This window comes from Rhinatrema bivittatum, chromosome 2 (genome assembly GCF_901001135.1).
Source record: "Rhinatrema bivittatum chromosome 2, aRhiBiv1.1, whole genome shotgun sequence".
NCBI classification, from domain to species: Eukaryota; Metazoa; Chordata; class Amphibia; order Gymnophiona; family Rhinatrematidae; genus Rhinatrema; species Rhinatrema bivittatum.
Window position 1 is genome coordinate 211,749,806 of NC_042616.1, and position 25,021 is coordinate 211,774,826.

The 25,021-nt window shown below is 46.4% G+C and overlaps 1 protein-coding gene across 8 annotated transcripts in view; it reads left to right on the forward strand.

Annotated features, from left to right (window-relative positions):
* Positions 1-25,021, forward strand: part of STK31 (serine/threonine kinase 31) — a 482,717-nt gene that overhangs the window by 374,961 nt on the left and 82,735 nt on the right. The window lies entirely within an intron of this gene.

Below are 25,021 nucleotides of genomic sequence, written 5' to 3' on the forward strand. Positions count from 1 at the left end.
GCAGGGTGGAGGTTGAGAGAGGGAATCAACTGGAGTGTGGGAATGGTGAGAACCATACCCATGCAAACTTCTTTTGGTCATCCTCTGGGGTCATGCAAGTTTTCAAGTGCTAGAATGGGGTCGAACTGGCTAAATATTTGGGAAGCCCTATTTTAACTAAAGATATTTTCTCTCTCCATCCCTTTTTAGATATTTCTGCAAGAAATCACCTTATATCCTGATTGTTTCTGTCTGTCCGATACCCTTTGTTGCAGTACTCCAGGCCATAGCACTTGGAGGTGCTGTGCTAGCAGAGCCAGTGAAGGCATCCAGTGGTTTGGAGCAATCACTGGGATGCAGGCACCTGCATGATTTCAGAAACTGGCACTAGAGGGTGTTGGTGGAGCAAAATTAGTGCCAGCAGCTGGAGCACTAGAGCCAGTGGTTGGCCACATGAGCTGGGGAGAGCTAGCACTGGAGGGGCACTGTTGTGCAGAAGAGTAGATAATGGCACTGGAGCCTGCAGTCAGTCACATGGAGCTGGCTGGTTCAAAAGGTGTGATTGGGAGTCAGGAGAGGGAGAGAACACTGCTAGCTTTTCCTGCAAGGTTGCAGGAACAAAAATACTGATTTCATCTGCATACTTTTTCTGGTGTATAACTTTTACTGTCATCTGGCAGGATATATGTCTTGTAATTAAAACCCAAACCCCACAGGTTGTTTGTTTTTTTTTTGGGTTTTTTTTTTTTTTAATTTAGTTAAGACCAGAAAGGAGAATTTGATTCTTAGTGTAATCTCACTTTCTTATTTTTTGATAGCTTCTTGTATAAACACTCAATTTTTTTTACTTCTTTCTGGGGAATTGTCCAGTGACATCTAATGTAGTGCATAAAAGACCTTTATTAATCACCATACTAATTCTGACTTCTTGTTAGCCCCATGCTGGCATGTCTTAACCCTATTTGTATAGACTACTTTGTTCCTTATTGTATGAATACCTGCCACCATAGGAGTGAGCACTTCAACATTTTTAACAAAAATAACTTCATAAACCAACTTTAATAAATTAATAAACTATCTTATTATAGCAGAGTTCTCTGAGGAGGACAAATAGGATGTCAGCCCTCACACATGGGTGACATCCGTTGGAGTCTGTCATGGAACTTTCATCTCAAAGATTCTAGAGCTTTCAACATGTACTACTGAGCATGCGCAGTTGTAGTCATCCTCCTACCCACTAGGCAGAGCCCTTCAGTCAGTCTTTTGATGTGGAGCCATGTGGTCGCAATATCAGTTTGATCTCTCCCTCACAGCACTGGTGTGACAATTCTGGAGCTGCAGCAGCTATTTTTTCTAACAGAGCCTTCTGTTTTCTTATTTCCTTCCTTTCCTTACTGTATTCTTCCTCCTTTTCTCTTTTTGAAGCCTTTTTAACTGCCAGCCGCAAGGCAGTCCTAGTGCACTGTGCAGCCCAGCAGTTTTATTCTCCTTATTAAATAGTGCTTCACATGCAGCTTATGTGTGGTCCTCTCCTTTAATTTGTCTTTTTTGCCTTTGTCAGGTACCTTGTGAGACTGGCAGTTTGCAGTCCGTGTGTGGTCCATGTAGGCCTCTGAGCCTGGAGACTTGCTTGATTACCTATCCAGGCCAGGAGTTCCATGAAGTTCTGTCCAACAGCAGGGTGTTGCCAGAGGCTCAGACAGTAAATGAATCGAGGACCAAATTGTTCCTGTAGGGATGATAGCTCATCCTCCCCACACTCCTGGGAAGTAGGCTCCATGTACACCTCTGGTACCCTAGATGAGGTAGCCTCCCCTCTTGCTTGTCACCTTGCTCTGATAATGCAGTCTCCTTGAAAGAAAGGGTGAGCATAAGCTTGGGGCATCAGCTTTGCTGCTACACCATAGATGTCATGCCCAAGATTGGTTGACTGTGCAAGTCTGTGTCAGAGCATCATGGAGGCCTTTGAGTGCCATGAATGCCATCGGCTCGGCTGCCATTGAGCACCATGAGCACTGTTGACTGTCAACTAAGCCATCGAGCACCATGGGTGCCGTTGCCGCCAAGGGGGACTCATAGACGCTCTCAAAGCCACAGAACTCCATGGACACCTTCAAGCATAATCGATAAAGGAGCCACAAAGCTGCACTGATGGACACCAAGTCATTGACATCAGTATCATCGATTCAGTCAGTGACTGGCAGGGATGCCAGAGACAGGCCATCTATCTCCCCTGGTCGAAGACATCAGGTTTATCACCTTAGGACTTGGCACCAGGGAAGCCGAGGAAGCATTGGAATCAGTCTCAATCAATGCATGGTACCGGGCATGGGGATGCAAAGCTTCAGCTGTGATGCACCCAAAGCATCCCCGTAGTGAGGAGCGTCAAGCCTTCATCAATAGCCGGGGTACACAGTGGTCTCCACTGGCTCTGATGACCTCCATAAATCTTCCTCTTGGTTCCAAAAAGGATGTGGCTACAACTCCTAGATCCCAGTCTGTCTTGGCATTCCCCTGGGGGGAATGATGACTGCGATGTCTCTGAAGATACTTCAGATGGTCTCCCCTCAGACCTGTCTCCTGCATATAAAGAGAAGTTTCCTCCAGAAAATCTCTCCTTCGCAGAATTTGTCAGGGTAGTTGCGTAAGCCATCCCATTTCAGTTAGACTGAGGTGGAAAGCTGGCACAGGATGATGGATATTCTCCAGTACATGGAGCCTCCCAATGAAATTGTGGTAGTCTCAGTGCATGAGATCCCTGTGGAGTTGCTGATGACATCTGAGAAGACTCCCTCTGTTTCTCCCATGAATAGGATAGCAGATGTGTTGTATCTAGTCCAGAAGCTCTCTGATTTGACAAGCATCAGCTACCACACTAATCTGTGATAGTCTAATCCACTCTCAAAAAGCCAAGTGCACGTGGACCTGTTACTCGATGACCCTAGTGAAGAATCAGAGGGTCATGGATGTTCTTGGGAGCAAAGTTTTTCAGGGTGCCTTGCTTATTGCCAGCATAGCAGCCTACTAGTTCTACATATATGCGGGATATCTGGAAACAATGCAGGAGGTGGCTGAGCAATTGTCTCAACAGCAGCAGGACACTCTTCAGTCACTGGTGCATAACGGCCTGGAGTGCGGAAAATGCTGGGTCCAGTCAAAATGAGGTTTTTGAGACTGCATTGAGGGTCTCTGGTGCCGTGATTAGTGCCTGCAGACTCGTCTAGCTGAGGGCATCTGATCTCTATCAGGAAGTGCAGGAGTGACTACACTGGAGAGATAGTAAAGGTCACGGTTGCTCAGATGCGGGAGCACTGTGTGACACTTCAACTCTCTTCCGACACCCACCTCTGGCCAGAAGAAGTCTTTCTTCCTCCCATGGAGACACTATTCTCCACCTCCCCGACCACCATCAGCAGCAGGCCCCTTGCAGCTGTCCCAGCTGGCATTCCAGTCAACTCCCGGGATAGGATTTTGACTGTATTGCAGGGAGCATAGCCGAATCTGCTGTACCAGGGGGAGGCTGCCTCTGACCAGTGGGTTTTGTCCATCATTCATGGAGGGGACAAATTAAGTACCCTGCCAAGTTGCCCCCTGGACCCTTATGGGGGCCGGTAGCATATCAGGAAGTTCTCCTCACAGAGCTGCTCTCCCTCTTAATTGCCAGAGCGGTCGAGCCTACCAGGGCAAAGAAGGCAGGGATCCTACTCCCGGTACTTCCTGATTCCAAAGTAAACAGGAGGACTCCATCCCATCCTAGACCTAAGGGCCCTGAATATGTTTCTCAAACGGGAGATGTTCAGAATGGTTTCCTGGGCACTGTGATCCCCCTTGATGAAAAAAGGGGACTGGCTATGCTCTCTTGATCTGAAGGACACATAACTTCCTGTGACCTTGGAAGATTTCTGTGAGTGCATCTCAAATTCATGGTGAGAAAGCAGCCCTTCAGTACCATGTTCTGCAATTTGGGCTAGCATTGGTCCCATGTATGTTTTGACATACCTGGCCATGGTGGCAGTGCACCTTCACAGACTGGGAGTCTATATTTTTCCTTACCTGGACGATTGACTAGTCAAGAGCACCTTTCAGGCAGGGGCCGAAGAGGCCATGTTTGACCATTTGGGTGTTGGAGTCACTAGGTCAGTCATCAACTACCCCAAGTCTCATCTCAGCCTGTCCCTGCAATTGGTTTTCACTAGGAGTCCTGCTAGACATGGCTCAGGCCAAGACCTTTTTGCCATGACAAATGGCCATCAACTTGATGAAATCAGAGAGACAGCAGATCTCAGCATGTCACATGTTGCTGTTGGGCCACATGGCTGCAACAGTACACATCGCTCCCTGGGCAAGGTTACATATGCAGAGAAGCCCATTGGACGCTACAGTCCTAGTGGCTCCAGGCCACTCAGGAGCTTTGGGTCTGCATCCGAGTCACCCAGTCTCTCCGGGACTCTGTCCTGGTGGTAGATAGTTTGCAATCTGGAGCGGGGGGGGGGGGGGTCCCAGTTCTGGGGTAAAAATTGTCCTCACAACAGATGCATCCATCCTGGGCTGAGGAGCTCATGTAGATGGGCTCAGCACCCACGGTCTTTGGTTTGCCAGGAACAGATGTGCCAGATCAACTTCTTGGCACTCCAGGCGATCTGGTATGCTCTGTGGGCTTTCAGTGATATTTTGTCCAGCAAAATTGTGTTGAGACAAACTGACAACCAGGTGGCAATGTCAAAGGGGGGGGGGGGTACAGGCTCGTACCTCCTGTGTTGGGAAGCAGTCCAGATATGGTTATGGGCCCTTTGGGAGATGTCAATCAGGCATCCCGGCCTCCAGGCCCTGTCACTCACAGCCTGGATTTTGAGTGTGGTCCTACAACCGCTCAATCTCTCAGATCTCTCTGGTCCTGGTGGTTTCTAGAAAATCCCATGCACTTAAGTGGAGGAGGTTTTCAGTGTGGTGTGAGCAGAAGGCCTTAGATCCTTTCTCTTGCTCTACACAAAAACTACTTGACTGCTTTCTACACCTTTTGGAGACTGGTCAGAGGAATAACTCCATTAAGAGTTCACCTATGTATGATTGGCACATATCTCATGGTGTAGAAGGTAAGCCCATCTCTGTACAACCTATAGTTGTATGATTCATGTGGGGTCTAGTTCAGTTTCCCCTAAGGCCTCCTGCTGTGTCCTGGGACCTCAACATGCTTTTAGCTCACCTGATGAAAACTCCCTTTGAGCCTCTGCTCTCCTGTGACCTTAAAGATCTGACCTGGAAGGTCATATTTTTGGTAGTGGTCACTTCAGTTCAGAGTCAGTGAGCCACAGGCCTTAGTGACTTATCCACCCTACACAAGTTTTTCATGATATGGTAGTCTTGTGCATGTACTCATAAATTCCTTCCTAAGATGGTATCAGATTTCTATTTTAACCAGTCCATTGTCTTGCCAACATTTTTTCCCAGGCCCCATTTATACTAAGGCAAACAAGCCCTTTACAGTCTGGACTGCAAAAGAGCCTTAGCTTTATATCGGGAGTGGACAGAAGCCCATAGATAATCCACCCTACCTTTTTGTTTCTTTTTGATCAGAACAGGTTTGAGATCGCTGTTGCCAAGCAGATACTTTCCATTTAGCTAGTAGACTGCATCTCCTTCTGTTATGCCCATGTCAAGGCTCACTCTGTCAGACCTATGGCAGCGATGATGGCCCACTTGCAAGCAGGTCCCATGGTGGAGATCTGCAGGGCTGCGACATAGTTCCATCCACTTACATTGCATTACTGTTTGGATAGTGATGGCCAACGCAACAGTTGGTTTGGCCAGTCTGTCCTTTGAAACTTATTTGAGGTGTAGAACAAAAACTCTTTTCCTGCCTAGAGCCCATTCTTTCTTTTCAGGCTGCCTCTTCCCCCCCCCCCCCCCCCCCCCCATTACCAACAAAACTAGTTGTAGTTATGCCGCCTGACACTTATTTTGCTCTTTTGTTGGTCCTCTTTTATGTTGGGATGGCAACCTGTAGCTAGTGATTATCCCATGTGAGGACTGCCATCCTGCTTGTCCTCTGAGAAAGCAAAATTGCTTACCTGTAACAGGTGTTCTCAGAGGACAGCAGGATGGCAGTCCTCACAAAACCTGCCTGCCATTGTACGGAGTTGGTTTCCACTTCGTGGGTTCTTTTTTTCATTTTTCATTTCTCAATTCTATTTTATAAGACTGAGGGGACCCCACATGGATGTGTGGTATAATACATGATGGGGCATGCTCAGAGAAGCTTTGTAAAAGTTCTAGAAACTTTGACATAAGATTTCCATGCTGGGCTCCATCTGATGTCACCCATGTGTCACCCATCCTGCTGTCTTCTGAGAACACCTGTTACAGATAAGCAATTTTGCTTTCCCTACTATTCATTAACTATCTCCAAGACCCTCCTCTACTCCCAGGGACAATATCCATGCCAGTTTCCCATTTTTCATACATGTGCTGTCTCCCCTTTTCACTTTTTTCTCAAATCCCTCCTGTCTTCCTTCCTCTCTCCTCCCTCCTTTCTCTGAGAATTTCATATTTATCTTTTAACATCACATCTCTAAATCAGTTACCCTTTCCTCATTCAATCCTTGTCTCTCTTCACCTCTGGAATAACCTCTTCATATGGCAGAGCAGACCTTCCTTTATTAAGAATGCAGTTGCCTTTTCCCAAAAGTATACTCCGTGGGCTTGGTTTTCAGGAACTAAGCTCCACTGCCACTAACCTCCATAGCCTGCAGCTGGAATTGTAGCTCTCACTTTCCAGTTACAGCTACATCCACCCACAGCTGTTTCATAAAAGCCCTAGTTTCCAGATTCCACAGTACCTTTTGGGGGTAGTCGCCACCGCTGGTCCTCTATCTGCTTAGCACTTTCCTCTGGTCCTGGCTGCCCTTCCCCCTTCTAGCAAATCCTCCTTAACTGAATGCATGTGGGCTCCCTCCATGGCTAATGACTCATCTGAATCATTAAGGGCTGGAAGTTTCCACCCTCCAGCTCTCAAACTTCCCCTCCAGAGCCCCTAAGCTTCCTGGGAGTTGAAGTTTTTCTTCTCCTGGCTTTTCCTTTGCTCTGGAGATTTCTTCCAGACTCTCTAAACCGGATCCCCCTAGTAGTTCCTCCAGCTAGTCTCTCAAGATATATAACAACCATCACAATATTAAAAACTTTAAAAATATTAAGTAAAATAAAATGTATACTGTACCTTACTGCTTTTTTAATATATTCTTCTTTTTGGCACTTCAAAGCGGCTTACATTCAGTATTGATGGTATTTCCCTATCCCTAGAGGGCTTATAATCTAATTTTGTACCTGAGGCAACGGAGGATAAACTGTCTCACAGCAAAAACAAGCATTAGTGTTTTATTTTCCTAACACTGCAATTGCCCAATCACTAGGCTATATTATGTGCTTAAGATTTGACATACTGGGTCAGACTAAAGGTCCATCAAGCCTAACATCCTGTTTCCAACAGTGGCCAATCCAGGTCACAAGTACTTGGCAGGATTCCATGCTACTTATCCCAGGTATAAGAAATGGATTTCTGCAACTTCATCTTAATGATGTATGGACTTTTCCTCTAGGAATTTGTCCAAACCTTTTTTTTAAATGCAGCTACACTAAGTTTTCACCACATTCTCTGGCAACTAATTCCAAAGCTTAATTATGCAATGAGTGTAAAAAAAAAAATCTTATTTTTAAATGTATCACCTAGTAACTTCATTGTATTCCCTGGTCTTTGTACTTTAAAAGAGTAAACAACTGATTAACGTTTTCTCATTCCACTCCACTCATTACTTTATAGACCTCTATTATATCTCCCCTCAGCTGTCTATTCTCCAAACTGAAGCATCCTAACCTCTTTAACCTTTCCTCATAGGAGTATCATTCAATCCCCTTTTTCATTTTGGTTGTCTTTATCTTTTCTAATCCTGCTATATTGTTTTTTTGAGATGTGGTGACCAGAGCTGCACACATTACTAGAGATGAGGTCGCACAGTGAAGTGATAGAGGTGTTATGGTACTCTGTTTTATTCCAAAACACACTATTTCCCAGTTAACTTTTCTTTTCCTTTTCACATTTTTTACCTTTTTTTTTTGTTTGTTTGTTTGTAGGACCTTCATGAGTACAGCTTGGAAATTACCACCAACTGTGTTCCCCTTAAGTCCACTTTTGATTTATTTTATAACTTATCAATATCATACCACATTGGATTTCCTTTTTTGTATTAAAATCTTTCTAAATTATTAGTCTTATTACTCATTTGCTATTAATCAAGTAGACTTAGGAAATAGCCACTGCTTTTAATAGCATCAGTAGCATGGGATCTTCTTGGTGTTTGGGTAATTGCCAGGTTCTTGTGGCCGGTTTGGCCTCTGTTGGAAATAGGATGCTGGGCTTGATGGACCCTTGGTCTGAACAAGCATGGAAACTTCTTATTTTCTTATGTGACCCTAGGATGTTTTCGAAGTGGCATTGAGGGTCTCTGTAGCGGAAATCAGCACCCACAGACTGGCATGGCTGCAGGCCTTGGATCTCATACCACAGGTACAAGAATGTCTCTCTGATGTGCCATGCACTGGAGAGAATCTCTTCGAATATAGAGTGAAGAATGCTATGGCCTAACTCTGGGACCATCATGAAACCCTCCAATAAGTCTTAACACTCCGGACCCGTCCTCCTCCAGGAGGCCATTGAGGCAAGGCCAAGGAAGTGGTTTTTTTGCCAAAGGAAGTACTGTCCTCCGCCACCTCGATCCCGTACACACCATCAGAGCTCCCATAGCAGTTCCAGGCAGCAGAGAGCTCCCAAGCCCCAACCAGCTCCTCCGCCAACTCCAGGGATGGGGTTTTGACTGGGCTGTTGGGAACATAAGCCAGTTGCTTGTGCCTGGGATGATAGACTCTTCGGTCGGGGACAGGCTGTGGTACTTTGCGAGCTAGTGGCCCAGTGGATTTGGTCGATTGTCCGCCAGGGATACCAATTAAACCTGTTGGGTGTCTTGCCAAATTGCCCTTCATGCCCTGTTTGGGGGCCAGTAGCACATCAGGAGGTACTTCAAATGGAACTCTTCTTCCTCTTAATAGCCAGAGCAGTCGAGCCCATACCACCAGGGCAAAGAGGGCGGGGATTCTACTCCAGGTACTTCCTGATTCCAAAGAAAACAGGAAGACTCCTTCCCATCCTAGATCTGAGAACCTTAAAGTTTCTAAAAAAAAAAAATAAAAATTCAAGATTTCCCTGGGAACCTTGATCCCCGTTTTGCAAAAAAGGAACTGGCTATGCTCCCTCAACCTAAAAGATGCATATACCCATATCGAGATCTTCCCCAGTCTCAGGAAGTATCGCCGATTTGTGGTGGGGAAACAGCACATCCAGTACTAGGTGTTGCCGTTTGGGCTTGCGTCCACCCCATAAGTCTTCACAAAAATGCCTGTCCACGGTGGTGGCGCACCTCTGCAGACTGGGAGTACGTTTTCACATATCTGGATGATTTGGCTGGTCAAGAGCACATCTTAGGTAGGGGCCATCCCGTCCATGCGCTTGACCATCTGGGTGTTGGAGTCACTAGGGTTCGTTCTCAACAAAGTCCCATCTCAGTCTGTCACCTCAGTTGGACTTCATTGGAGCCCTGCTAGAGACATGGCTCAATCCAGGAATTTCTGCTGTGCCAGAGGACTGTCGCTCTAGTGATCCGCTCGGCAGAGGTGCAACAGAGCCAGCAGGTATCAGCTTGGCACATAATGAGGCTAATGGGTCACATGGCTGCAACCATCCTTGTCACTCCCTTGGCATGCTTACATATGTGCAGAGCCCAATGGACCCCGAGGTTGCAATGGCACCAAGCCATTCAGAGCCTCCAGGATTTCATCCGAGTCACCCGTCTCTCCAGGATTCTGTCCTAATGGTTGGGTACTCTCCAATCTGAAACAGGGGATTTTCTTTCGGAATCTCCCTACTCAAATTGTGCTAACCACGGATGCATCTACCCTGGGATGGGGAGCTCATGTAGATGGGCTCGGCACCCAGGTACTGTGGTCCGCTCGGGAAAATTCTTGTTAAATCAACTTCCTGGAGGTTCAGGTGATCCAGGTAAGCCATATGGGCTTTCAGAGACTGGCTGTCCAACAAAATTCTCCTGATCCAGAGCAACAATCAGGTAGCCATGTGATACGTCAACAAGAAGGGGGAGGCACAAGATTGTACCTCCTGTGTCAGGAAGCAGCCCATATCTGGACCTGGGCCCTGGCCCATGGGATGGTGCTCAAGGCCATGTACCTGGTCAGAATAGAGAATATGATAACAGACAGGCTGTCAGGCCTTTAGACCCCACGAGTGGTCTCCGGACCAGGGGGTAGTGAATCGGATTTTCTGCCTCTGGGGAAGCCCAGGCGTAGATCTGTTCGTATCCCCCTGCAGTCGGAAGATGCATTGGTTCTGCTCCCTATCCAGGTCAGAGTGCAAACCAGCCTCTGACACCCTTGCCCGTAACTGGGGCAAGGGTCTTCTGTATGTGTATTATCCGATTCCCTTGATGGCTAAGACTCTTGAAGCTTAGTGAGTACAGAGGGACTATGATTCTTATAGCTCCTCATTGGCCGAAACAGGTCTGGTTTCCACTTTTGCATGAGTTGTCCATCCGGAAACCGATAAGTCTGAGGACTTCCCAGGATCTCATCACGCAAGATCAGGGCAGGCTGCGGCATCCCAACCTCAAAGCCCTGTCGCTGACAGCCTGGATGTTGAGAGATTAATAATATAGCTGCTTGATCTTTGAGGATGGGTCTCTGATCCTGGTGGCTTCCAGAAAATCTTCCACTAGAAAGTCCTACGGTCTGAAGTGGAGGAGGTTTTATGTGTGGTGTGAGCAGAAGGCCTTAAATCCTTTCTCCTGCCCCACACAAAAAATACCTCCTACACCTATTGGAGGCTGGCTTAAAAACCAATTTGTCAGAGTTCATCTTTGTGCAATTTTGGCATACCACCACGGTGTAGATGGTATGCCAGTCTCTGTACAGCCCATAGTTATACGTTTCATGTGGGGCCTGCTTAAATTGAAATCTCCCTCGAGGCTTCCCGCTGTGACTTGGGACCACAACATGCTGTAGGCTCAGCTGATGAAAGTTCCTTTGAGCTGCTGTGCACCTGTGACCCTGAAGTACCTGACCTGGAAGGTCATATTTTTGGTGGCAGTCATTTCAGTGCAAAGGGTCAGTGAACTCCAGGCCTTATACTAAGTTTTATTATGACAGGGTGGTCTTGAATATGCACCCTAAGTTCCTGCCTAAAGTGTTGATGGATTTCCATCTTAACCAGTCAGTTGTCCTGCCAATTTTCTTTCCCAGGCCCCATTCGCACAAAGACGAACAAGCACTGCACGATTTGGACTGCAAGCGAGCCTTAGCCCCCCTTCTTGGAGCAGACAGAAATCCCAAAGACAGTCCATCCAACTTTTTATTTCTTTTGATAGGAATAGGTTGGGTGTTACTGTTGCCAAACAGATAATATCCAATTGGCTACTAGACTGCATCTCCTTCTGTCATGCCGAGGCGGGACTGCGTCATGTCAAGGCTCATTCTGTTAGAGCCATGGCAGCATCACTGGTCCACTTGTGAGCAGTTCCTGTGGAGGAGGTTTGCAAGCCTGTGACGTGGAATCTTCTCCACAAATTCACATCACATTACTGTCTGGATAGAGATGGCTGACGCAACAGTAGGTTCGGCCAGATTGTCCTCCAGAACATGTTTGTGGTGTAGAACCCAACTCTAACCTCTGTTTGGGTTTAGGCTGTCTCCCCTTCTCTTACCAATAGCACCATTATTGTTGTGCCCGGTGGCACCTTTTTAGGTGTCTGATCCCCTTTTGTGTTGGGGAGCTGCCTGTAGCTAGGAATTCACCCATATGTGAGGACTATCATCCTGCTTGTCCTCTGAGAAAGCAGAGCTGCTTACCTGTAACAGGTGTCCTCAGAAACCCACCTGCCACCCCATAGAATTGAGTTTCTCATATTTTTTAATTGTATTTTATCGTAATTCTGTGTTATGAGACTGAAGAGGGACCTTGCGTGGTATAGGGCATGCTGGGCATGCTCAGTGTGCCTAGTCATTTTCTAGAAACTTTGACATAAGTTTTCCACATTGGGCTCTATCTGATGTCATCCATGTGTGAGGACTAACATCCTGCTGTCCTTGGAGAACACCTGTTACAGGTAAACAACTCTGCTTTCTTTGGAATCACTTATTTTTATTCATTTTTGTTGTAATTTGAGAAGCTAATATATAGCCGCTGAGTGGCTAGTTAGCAAGGTACACTTCTCCAGCTAACTTAACAGGAATATTGAGCAGCACCACTGAATATATCTGGCTATCTTAAACACTTAAAACTAATTATAGTTGCCAAAAACACAGGCAGTTTTAAATGCATATGAACCATGTTCACTAACAGTGGTTGGCAAGAATAGAGGCAGTTTTAAATGCACATAATGAAAAGTGATTAAAAAAAAAATCACAAATGATGGAGCTGTCCATTTCTGAGAGGGCATGTCGTCAGGCTTGCTGATTCAATTATGAAGTGTCATGTGCAAGAAAAGTAATTTTTGCAAGACAAGTGCGTTAATTTTGGGTTTGGGATTTCTTCCTTTTTTAGTATTAATTGTATATTTCAGTGAAGATTTCAGGCTCTTTTTGGATTCATTGTATCTTAAAAGTTAGCCAGATCGGTATATCCAGCTAACTTGAGACCTGCCTACAAACAGCTCGATACTGTAAGGTGCGGTTGGAGATTAACTCGCTGTGGGCGCACAATTGGGACGCGTAAGGCGATACTGCGATACAGTCTCCAGTTTCACGCGTCCTTAGCGCTTCTTGAAACCGACCCGTAACCTTTCCCGCACGCAGCATGTAAATGATATGTAAATGAACGAATTAGCTATTTAATGAACGAATTAGCTATTCCCTCCGATACTGTGACGCGCGCTCCGACTATCGCTTTTTTTCCCTGCTGATTTGCCGCGCGTTTAACCTGTTAGTTTACCGCCTACCCCTACCCCTGCGATAGAGGCAGGAGTAAGGGTAAGCGGCAAACTTTCCCCCAGCCCCCGCTCACCTGCCCTGGCCGCGTCCATGGGTGCCGGTCTCCAGGGTAGCCCCAGTCCTCTCCCTCCTCCCGAAGCAAAAAAAAAAGCAAAAAAGAAAATCCAATGCGGCCCCCCTTCGGCGGAGACGGCAGTGTAAAGCGAGACAGACCGCGGCGCAAGGAGAGGAGGAGAGAGAAGACGCAACTTACTCCAGCCAGCCCTCCTCCGGACAGCGGCTCCTCTGCCTCCCAGCTGCCGGCGAAGATAGACGCCCGAACGGGTAGGCCCCTCGTGCAATTTGACCTCAAGGCGTGACGTCACGACGTTGGCATCACGGCATGCGACGTCACGCCTTGAGGTCAAATTGCACGAGGGGCCTACCCGTTCGGGCGTCTATCTTCGCCGGCAGCTGGGAGGCAGAGGAGCCGCTGTCCGGAGGAGGGCTGGCTGGAGTAAGTTGCGTCTTCTCTCTCCTCCTCTCCTTGCGCCGCGGTCTGTCTCGCTTTACAGTGCCGTCTCCGCCGTAGGGGAGCTGCCGAAGTGGGGGCTGGCTGGAGTAAGTTGCGTCTTCTCTCCTCCTCTCCTTGCGCCGCAGCCCCCCCCCCCCCCCCCCCGGACATCGGCGACGACCGCGGCTCCTGCCTCAGCCTCCAGCTGTCAGACAGACGCATCGCACGTGGGAAAGCGGCCCCTATGCGTGCAATTGGCTGCTCAAGACGTGACATCACATGCCGTGACGCCAAACGTTGTGACGTCACGTCTTGAGCAGCCAATTGCACGCATAGGGGCCGCTTTCCCACGTGCGATGCGTGTCTGACAGCTGGAGGCTGGAGCCGCGGTCGTCGCCGATGTCCGGAGGGGGGGGCTGCAAAAGTAAGTCGCTTCGTCGCTTTAAACTGCCCCCCCTCCTCCTCCCGGAGCAAGGCTGCTTTTCGCGCCCTGCTTCGGGAGGAGAGGAGAAGGGACTAGCATTGCCCGTCTCTCCCCTCGCTCTCTTGCTACTTTTTCGGGTTTTTTTTTTTTGCTTCGGGAGGAGGGGATAGGACTGGGGCTGCACCGGAGACCGGACGCGGCCAGGGCAGGTGAGCGGGGGCTGGGGGAAAGTTTGCAGAGCATCGGAGAACATAACTGTCCACTTCCTGGTACCTGTCATTTCAAATGTCATTTGAAATGACAGATACCAGCGTGGCCGTGAAGCATTAGGCCCGCACACCCAGGATACTGTATAGGCGCTCTATACAGTAAAATGGGTTGCGCGGGCCTAACCTTCGCCTAACGCTTCGCAGACGCGGCATGCATTTGCATGCAATTTGAAGAGAGTATCGAGCGGTAGGTGAGAACTGTGCGTGCGGGGAACGAGGGTGCGCCTGGCACTGCCGCACTCTTTCTAACGCGGCCTTACTGTATCAACCTGAAAGTTAGTTAGTTAGGTTCATTTAACCGGCTTACTCTGCTTCTCCCTCAAATGCCTGCCGCCCGCCTCAGGAACACCCCTGCAATAGCCGGATAAAAAGTTACCTGGTTAGAATTTAGCAGAATGAGTGGCCAAATGTCATAGCTAAGCCATTTAGACAGATAACTTTTCAGTTATCTGTCTAAATGGCTTTTGAATATCTACTCCATACTTATTTTTTTTTTTCATTTATTATACTGTTTTTATGGTGTCTTTTGGCAGTAGCTTCACCCCTTTTTCAGACAATCAATTGAAATATACTACAAGGTTCTTCAGCTGCTTTTCGTGGACAATGTTTTTATGTATTAAGTTTGTACACAGTGGCAGTTTGAAGAAACTTGTTTTAATCTGCAGGGTAACTGCACTGTTTTTTTATAGTATGGTACCTTACTTTTTGATGGCTTCAATGTGGAAATAGTGCTTTCCACATTGCTTCTGACATGTTTGGAATAGATTTTTCCCCTCTTGGTAAAGTATAAGAATGCTTGGCTATCGAGGCATCTTTGTTTAAATGTCAACTCTGTCTATTTCAATTTAGATGAACCTCAATTACTTATAGAGGGTTTTTTTTTTTAATTGGGTCATGAATTGGTAGCTTTTAATGCATGCCTTCCAAAATCTTGGGCCTTGACCCCAAATGGGGACACAAAACCTTATGCTGGGGGTCACAAGTTTCTCAAATGGCTGTACTTTCGGGCCAGTAGTGGACATCAACAAGGGAGCCTGTAAGCCAGAATGTACTCAAAGGCCCTCAGAGACCCCACCCTCTGAGTTTCTGTAGTAACAGGAAGCTCTGAGTGAGGAGGGATCAGGGCTGTTTTAGGGCATGTAAGCTTGCATTGGCTCCTAGGCCCCACATTGGCTTTTATTACTAATACTGCTGCCATTTGCAGATCACTGTTGAGCTTGGGCCAGCCACAGAGGGATGGGGGGAGGGCTTAGTATGCACAGGCTGCTGGAGATTGCCACTGCTCCTGTTTCCTTACCCACCACTGAACCTAGCCAAGAAAAGAATATTGCACTTGTAATTTTATTGCTCCCTCTTCATTCACCCTTGGCACTATACCCAAAGAAAAGATTTGCCGATAACCCTGGCCAGAGCAGTGTTTGGAGACAGGGCTGTTTAAAGGGAGGGATGAGATGTAGGAGGGCTTTGATGGTTGGATCAACTTGAGAAGGATCGGCTTTAGAGGGTATGAGAGGTGAAATGAGAGAAGATCAACTGAGGAATGTAAAAGTCACTGGTGGATAAGAGGGGGATCAGCTGGGGATTTGTGATAGAATTGGAGGGGATGAGGGGAAGCTGAGATGTGATAGAGGGGAGATAGGGATGAGTAGGGGATGGTGTGACAGAGATCAGTTGGAGTTATAACAAGGGGTTGGGGATAAGGATCAACTGAAGGGGATAGACTTGGGGAGGTGAGAAGAGCTGGAGGATGTAAGAGGGGAACAGCTGGAGGGGAGGAGGTCCACTCGAAGTGTAGTTGTTGAGAGAGGAACTGGAGAGAGAGTGGAGGTTGAGAGGTGATAAGCTGTAATTCGGGGAGAAGGGACCACATCCTTGCTAATTTATTTTGGTCGTCATCTAGGGTCATGTGTTTTTTTTAAATGCTAAATGAGATCATGGTGGCTAAAAGTTTCAGAAGCCCTGTTTTAATGTGTGTTGTGTATTTTATTTGAAAGAATTTGTAGCCTTTAATTTGTTTACCTTTCAGATGGTCTTTATATACTTGTGTTTTTTTACGATTAAGATCAGCCTTACTCAGTATGCAAAATGTTTTGTAACTTTAAAGCTAAATGGAATTGGCACAGTTATAAAGCTAATGGGTATTTTTGTATTCCCCTTTAAGTGATGCAGGTTTATATAGTTTATATTTTCCTATCTCCTCCCCTTTCTGTTCCCTTATTTCCCCTCCCCCTCTTCCCTCCTTCCTTTTTCCTCTTGCCCTTTTCCCATTTCTCTGATTTTTTTTAATATAATTTTTATTTTTAACTTTTTCTTTTGCTTTCAGTTATTTGAGAGGTTTCTCAGCATTTATAGCTTTTGTTTTTTCTTTTTTTCAAAGCAGCATATGGTTGCCCTAGTGATTGGGTAATTGTTCAAACTGTTAGGACAATAAAGCACTAATGCTTATGTGCTGTGAAACAAACATAAGGTATGATATGTGTCTCATTTTATTTACTTATTTTTAGCATTTGTAAAGATTTTAATATATTTGCTCTTTAAAATAGGGCTCACAGATTTTCTATATAGTGTTGCCCTTCTTTTCTCCTCTCCATATATATGGTACGTTCTTATGTTTTCTCTACCATTTTTCTGAGACATAAGGTTATAATGTGAATAACATTTTTCATTAGATACCTATTTATATAGGTATCTTTATTTTCATAATCTGTTTTATAGGCACATTAGAAGAACATCTGATTCATGTGTCCCTGATGGAGGCAGTTCAGCCAAAACATGGCAATGTCAGGTTTCTTATGTTATAACTTTTTTTTTGTTTCGTTAAATGTATGTATTAAATTATTTCTGTAAAATTTTCCTTTGTGTGCCAGTTTAATTGTATTTTCTATATAATTTTATTTCCTATTATTTTTTACATGGTTTGTCTTCACTGTACGTTTATCACTGCTTTTTGGCCTCTTAATCTTAAGATCCTCTACTGTTCATTCAGGCAGAATGTCTTGCACATAAGTCTGATTTGATTTTCTAAGTTTTCCAAATGACCAATGTCCCAATAATGGGGTATGCTATGACTCTGCTAGTTTTCATTCTTATTCCATTATCTTTTCAGTTCTTTAGAATCTTAAGCCAGAAATATTCTTTAAAAATCTTAAGTCTATCCACTCTTCATTGTGATCTCATTCTGTGTCCCGCTATCAGAGGGACTTTGTTCCTCTTGTTTAAGTTCTGAAATTGCTGCTACCTCATCTGCTGTAACTTTCAGTTCCTTGGTTATTTCTCCCACATCCATCTTTGATGCTGCACCTGTCACTTGTTTGCCATGAGAACTTCTCTCCTTAGTCTCCAGTGCCATCTTGGATATCTTACTTCCAACTTATTTGCTTCTATTTGTAAATTTTGTTGAAATGTCAGCACTGCTTCCATTTATTTCCCTTCCTTCCTTGACTCTCACTGTTACAATACTTCCTTTGTTCCCTGCTCCCTATGCCTTTCAGACCTCTAACTTCACACTCATTGCTTCTGGTCAGCCATCTTCCCTTCATGAAACCTCCCCGTTGGCCTCAATATTTCTGCCTAGCATCCACTCACAGTACTTTAACTTTGCAGCTTTTACCAATTTCCCTGCTTTTCTGAACCTCTGGTAGAATTCTGCCAGCCTACCAAGAAATTCTTCACTTGCCTCCATACACACTGGGTGCCCAATGACCCCTTATAGCGCACTCAGCTATTGAGTACCTGGCCTTCTCTTTACTCCAGACTCTCCATGGATCTTACAGTGTAATGGCCCAGCTTTACAGAATCTCAGGTCTCAGTTGTTTGACTCACCAGGGGTGATGCAAAATAGGAAGCAGCTTTGATTGAACTTAATGTTTTCTCTTTTTTTTTTTACCCAACTTTTTCAAGGTTTCATGTTTATTAGGGGAGAGTCAGAGAAGCAAGGTTAATTTACCTTCTTGGTGGATGGCTTGCTCATGCCACCCATTTCCATATTTATTTCACTTCAGACTAAGTTTTTTTTATAAAATGAGTCAGTTCAATGATAGCAGCAGCCTTTTTTTTTTTTTTTTTAAATTTGTAGACTAGGAAACCTAGGTTAAGAACATAGCTTGTTTTTAACTGGGTGCAGAATGCAAGGGGAAATAAAGGTCACACAGTGCCTACAGAAGGTTGTCATGTCCCAGTACTTCTGAATAATAATTCAATGCACTAATCACTAGACCAGGGCTTCCCAAACATTTAGTCTGTGACCTCATTTTAGCACTCGAAAATTTGCAGACCCCAGATGATGACCAAAACAAATTATCAGGAGTAGAGACCCCTCCATCAACTCCCTCCTCCTTACCCTCTCTGCACTCCAGCTAATTCTCTCTCTTGACTTCCAACCCTTCCAGAGGACTTCCTCTTCCCAGTGGAACCTCCTCTCTCTGTGAAGGGTAGTGTGGGTGTGAGTTCTTTGTCCTGCAGTATAGTTGACACAGCCTCATAGGTGAACCTACTTGGCCTATGCCAGCAGCTGGCAAATGAGTCCTGTAGTGGGACAGTCTGCAACTTCACCTATTTTAGCCGCCTTTCCTGTAAGTTGAGCCCTTGAATTCTGGCAGCCAGCAGGACTTAGGTGGGTCCCTAGGGCAGTGGCTTGCTGGAGTCAGGGTACGCAGCAGACTAATGGAGTTGGAGACAGCCAAGATCGGGGCAGGCAGCTAATAAGGATGGTCAGGTCCAGGCAAGAGGTCAAGATTTGGAGGGTCAGGCCAGGGGTAGACAAATACACACTGAAGGCACTGGATGATACAGAAGGGCAAGGCAGGCTGTACAAGGAAGACAAGGTGAGGCAAGGCAGGATAAAGAATCAGGAAGACAAGAACTGGGAACTCAAGGCAACACATACTGCAATGGCAGGAGACGTTGCTGAGGCAAAGCAGGTAGGTTCGAAGAGCTTTTATATAAGACTGGGCTGCTGACGACATCCAAGAGTGCCTCTTCCCCTTGATCCTTTTTCTCACATTCTAAGCAGCATATCCCCTCTTACCCCATTTCTTCTCATTCCCTCCCTCCCTCCCTCACCCTCCACAGCCAATCCCTCTTCACTTTATCCAACCCTCAAGCCTCTCCTGCTTTTCATCCATCACTTCAAACAGTCCTTTCACCAAACATCCCCTGGCCAGGGTCAGTGGCATCATTTTCATTTGGTTCCTGGGCCACAGGTAAATAACTGGTGGGAATAGAAGGCAAGCAGCATTTTAGTTGGGTGGATTTAGTGAGGGCTGAGGAGAGAGGAGCAGTGGCAATCTCCTCCTCCTCTCCCCTCATGGCTAGTCCCAAACCTGACTGATCTGAAATTGGCAGCAGCTTTATAATGAGTCAGCACAGGGCGTGAATGCTACTGCAAGCTCACAGGGTCTGCAGCAGCTCTGATCCCTCCTCATGCAGGGCTTTCTGATACCACAGAAACTCATGCAAAGCCAGTGCTACTGCAGGACGTATGAGCATGTGCTCACTCATAGGCCTCATGCTGCCTTCCACTATTAATGCTACTGGCACCTGAAGAGTGCTCACATTTGAAGCACTTGTGACCCCAAGTGAAGGTTTGGTGACCCCATTTGGGGTCCCGACCCACAGTTTGGGAAGCCCTGCACTAGACTGTCCTTTCTTCCCGTATCATGGTACAACTATAATGTGGGAGGGTTGAGACTCCTGCATCTGATTTGAGGGGAAGGGAATTGTGGGAGGGAGGGATTCTCCCTTTCTCTTCTTCCCTATTATATAACAATCAAGAGAAAACATACCACACTTGGTTTTGTTGCCACTACTAGTCAGATGCTAGAGTGATTTCTTTTAGGTATGTGAATCATCCCAACTCTGCCAGCACTAAGACTCTGAACAGTTAGACCCAAGAAAGTTCCTAAAGTAGTAGATTATAATCGCTGTTCCATTAAACCAAACCCACTAATTAAGCATTTACTGCACCAGAATACAAGGTTTCTAATTTTCTTCTTCTGCCGTGGTCATCAAACCTTTTCAGTTGGAGACTCATGAACAAGCTATAATAAAATAAAAATAAAAATTACAAGACTTGACAGAAAATAAAGCCACTTAATCCAGATAAGATGTGTTTTCACAGTTCTGATACTGTAAATATGTAATTTACACATTCTCACCATGTTCTATTTTGTAAACTTCATTTTCTTAGCGTCCATTCAGATGAACCCAGAACAAGCGGGTAATGCACCTCTACCAGCATAGATGGAGATGGAGCAAGCTGACGTCATAGTATATATATCCCTGCAGTGACAGCATGCCAGTATTCTTAGTTTCCAGCAGATGGTAGAGGTGCAAATTCCCCACTGGGGATTGCTTCATTTTAAAGAAAAGGAGAACTCAGGAAATATATTCGCCCTGCTCTCCTGCAGTGGTACCAGATGGTCCTTCCCACAGTTGAAAATTCCTGAGGTGATTTCCTGGTACCTCTGACGAGTGCCTTGGTCAGTTGGCTGATTTTTCAGCAAGCATGGACTTAGCTGCTTGAGCAGCTGAAGGCAGCGGGTGCAGGAAGCTGAGCGTAGCGGTGACAGCACATGCCCTTCCCCCCACAGCCGGAGACCATCTCTGTTCTCAGCAAGGTAAAGCTGAGCTCCTTTAAAAAAATAATAAAAAAAATTACATTATACAGAGACTTACAGGAACTTAGAAGGAAGGGCTTCCTCCTCCTTCCAGTCTCTGTGCTCAGCACATTGGTCCGACGTTCGTCCTGCTCCATGAAAGATCGAGGGACGTGGGCAGCCTGGTGGGTTGAGCAGCCTCTTTAGGGTAGGCCCCACTCCAAGGCTTTTTGCTGAGCGTCGAGTGGTAGGACACGAGCTTTTCATGCATTTACTAAGGCTGTCCTCTATAGGATTGTTGGTTTGGCTTGTGTGTCTAACTGTACGTCCAGGTTGTGTGCTCCGTTTTTTGGGCACACAGTCTGGCCTTGTAGACTGTGCACCCACGTTAAGCGCCATTTATCTTTGCGTTCAAGTGGCACTGTAAGCTTAAGTTTTTGTTTTTTTTTTGTGAGCTTAATTTTTTGAGCGCCTAGTTGAGCACATAAGAAAAAAAAAAGCTAGGTAGACACACACTTCCGGCCACGCCTCAGCACACTGTTAGCCATAATGGCGCCTGTACCCAAGAAGACTAAGCGTCTTTCTCTTTGCAGTGCTTGTCATATTTGGGCATCTCAGCCAGGAGTGCCTGCTAATTTGTGCCAGTGCTGTTTGGAGGCTCAGGGGGAATTGTCTTCCTCTGATTTCACTAAGCCTGGTTCTTCCCAGCCAGCTGTGGGTCTGGGTAAAGACGACCCAGGTGGGGTGCCTGAATTTGGAACTTCCCTAACTGGTTCCTCAGCAGGGGAAGGTAGCTCAGTGAGTACTCCTTAGGCTCCTCCTGGTTTGGATTCCTAACATTTTCATGGGTAGAATTTTTCCAAGTGTTGCAGTCCTCGGCCCTGTCCAATGCTCTTTGGGCAGAGGCGCAGGTAGGAACCTTGCCTGGACCTTCTGTTAAGCGCCATGATACTCCTAGAGTGGAAGCAGAACCTCTGTATAGAGATCCAGATGGCTTGATGGCCCCGGTTAGAACTGTATAGAACTATGTTACTGTTATTTCATAGAGATGAACTGCCAGCTCTGATTTCTCAAACCTTGAAAATGCTTGGAGATCCTGGGACAGATACAGTGTCTGAGCCAAAGAGAAATCCCATTTTGGTTTCCTTGTGTAAAGCCTCGTTTTTTTCCTGTGTTGGTCATTCAAGAATTGATTGATCTTGAGTGGGGCGCCCCAGAGGCTAATTTCAAAGGGGGTTGGATTTTGGAAGGCTTGTACCCTCTGGATCCAATTGTGAGGGAGTGCTTAAGTTTTCCGAAGGTAAATACACTTGTGTGTGCAGTCTTCAAGCGGACCACTATTCCTGTATAAGGAGGAGCGGCCTTGAAGGATGCCCATGACAAAAAGATCAAGACTATCCTTAAGCAGGCATTTGAAGCTGTGGCAATGACCTTGCAGATCACTTCTTGTTGTTACTTGGTGGCTCACTCATTTGCTTCTCTCCCAGGAGATCGATGACTGGGGTAAATTCCAGGGCAGTTATGGAACTAGCTGCTGCCGTCTTGGCAATATAGGCTGTGATTTGGTCTACACTTCAGTCTGGGGGATGGCTTCGATAGTAGTGGCCAGGCGTCAATTATGGTTGCAAAATTGGTTGGCCAATGCAACCTCCAAGGCTAATCTTACCAAGTTGCCCTTTCACGGCTCGCTTTTGTTTGGCAGAGAGTAGGAGAAACTGGCCAGTAAGTGGGGCGAATCTCAAGTTCCTTGTTTGCCAGAAGATAAGCAGGTGAAGCACTCCCTTAACATGAGAGGTTGTGCTAGAGGATCCCAGCATTTTAGGCCTTGGAGTATCCTTTCAGAGGATTCGACCCTTCAGTAGGTCTCTGTCTTTTCATCCCAGACAACCCAGAAGAGGTGCAGGCTTGGGTAGTGAAACCTCCCAATGAAGTTTTGCCGACCCATGCCCAGGAACTGGAGATAGGGGACGTCTCTCTTTTATCGGAGGTGGGTTGAAATCAGTTTGGATTAGTGGATCCTGGAGGTGATATATGAAGGATATGCTATAGTTTCAAAGTGTTCCTTGGACATGTTCATGGGGTGATTTTCCATTTATCTCATCGTGCCAAAGGAGGGCTCTTTTTGTCCCATCCTGGACCTCAAAGGCATCAACATTCATCTGCGAGAGAAGCATTTTCGCATGGAGACCTTGCGCTCAGTGATAATGGCCGCGCAGTTGGGGGAATTATTGACCTCTCTGGATCTGTCCAAGGCTATTCTTCACATTCCCTTCTGACTAGAACATCAAAGCTTCCTGCAGTTCGCAGTTCTGGAACACCACTTTCAGTTTCAGGCACTGCTCTTTGGTCTGGCCACCTCTTCCAGAACCCTTTCCAAGATAATAGTGGTAGTTGCAGCAGAGTTGAGAGAAGATGGAATTCTAGTACACATGTATTTGGATAACTGGCTGATTCATGCCAAGTTACTAGAAGAGAGCTATCCGGTGACTCGCAAGGTGGTTACCCTGTTGCAGGATCTCAGCTGGGTGGTGAACCTAGGTTAGAGCAGTCGTCAGCCCACTCAGTCGCTAGAATTCTTGGGAGTTCAGTATGACATGAAGTAGGGGAAGGCATTCCTGCCAGAAACTTGAATTCAGAAGTTGCTAATTCAACTCCGTCTGTGAATTCTCTGCGCCAAACTATATGGCCTTACCTGCAGGTCCTTGGCTTAATGGTGGCGACCCTGGAAGTGGTACAGAGAGCGAGGGTGCATATGCATCCTCTTCAGTGCTCCCTGCTGTCTTGGAATCTGCAGTCTCAGGACTATTTGATTCAGCTCCACCTGCCAATGGAGGTTTCCTCCCAACTGCAGTGGTAGCTGTAGGCGGATCATCTATGGAAGGGAGTTTCCCTATCCCCACTGGACTGACTAGTACTGACAACAGATGCGAGTCTCCTGGGATGGGGGGAACTCACTGTCAGGAGCTGATAGCGCAAGGGCATTGGAGTGCAGAAGAGTCTCTGGAATCAGCCAGGGCAGTCTGGTTGGTATGTTTACAGTTCGGCGACAGGCTGCAGGGTCGATCGGTCTGAATAATGTCAGATAGTGCAACATCTGTGGCTTACATCAATTGGCAGGGAGGTACCAAGAGCCAACAAGTGTCGCAGGAAAAGGATCAACTTATGGAATGGGCAGAGGTGCATCTCCATATCTCAGCCTCGCACACTTCAGACAAAGACAACATAAGAGCAGACTTTCTCAGCAGGGAGAGTGTGGACCCAGGAGAAGAGTGCATTGTCAGATGAGGCATTTCAGCTGAATCAGGATCACTGGGGTCTCCCAGTCCTAGACCTGTTGGTGAATTTGTGCAATGGGAAAGTTCCACAGTTCTTCAGCCAAAGAAGAGATCCAAAGTCATTGGGGATCGATGTCCTAGTGCAGGAGTGGCCAGAAGACAAGTTAAATGCCTTTCCTCCATGGCCCATGTTAGGCAGATTGATTCGAAGGATCAAATGTCAAGAGGGATGGTGCTCTTGGTTGCTCCAGATTGGCCCAGGAGAACCATGGTTTGCAGATCTTCGGAGGTTCCTTGTGGATTCACCTCTTCAACTTCCAGCGCTTAGGAACCTGTTCTTCACAAAGATCTGACTCGATTTTGTCTTATTGTGTGGCCCTTGAAAGGGCTCGCTTGCTGAAACGTGGATATTCTGCAACAGTGATTTCCACCTTGCTAAGAGCTAGAAAGTTCCCCACTTCCTTGGCCTTATGCAGGTTTAGAGAGCATTTGAGGCCTGGTGTGTGAATCTAGGTACTCTTCCTTCCTTGGTCAAGATTCTGCTCCTTTTGGAATTTTTGCAGAATGGCTTGAATAAAGGCTTGGCTCTCAATTCTTTAAAGGTGCAAGTAGCAGCTCTCGCCTGCTTCAGGAGTCGGGTAAATGGTGGATCCTTGTCGGCTCATCCTGATGTGGCCCGTTTTCTGAAAGGAGTGAAACATCTTCATTCTCATTTGCGGTTTCTGGTGACCCTAGAGAGTCTTAAATTGATTTTGGATTTTTTTGGCTGGCCCTATGTTTAGACTGATACGTACTCTGTCCTTGCAGTTGCTGACCTTGAAAATTGTATTCCTTGTGGCTATTTGTTCTGACCATAGGGTTTCCGAATTTCAGGCCTTGTCTTGCTGGGAGCCATTTCTCCAGGTGACTTCAGGGTTGGTATAGCTGCGTGTACTGTTCCTTCC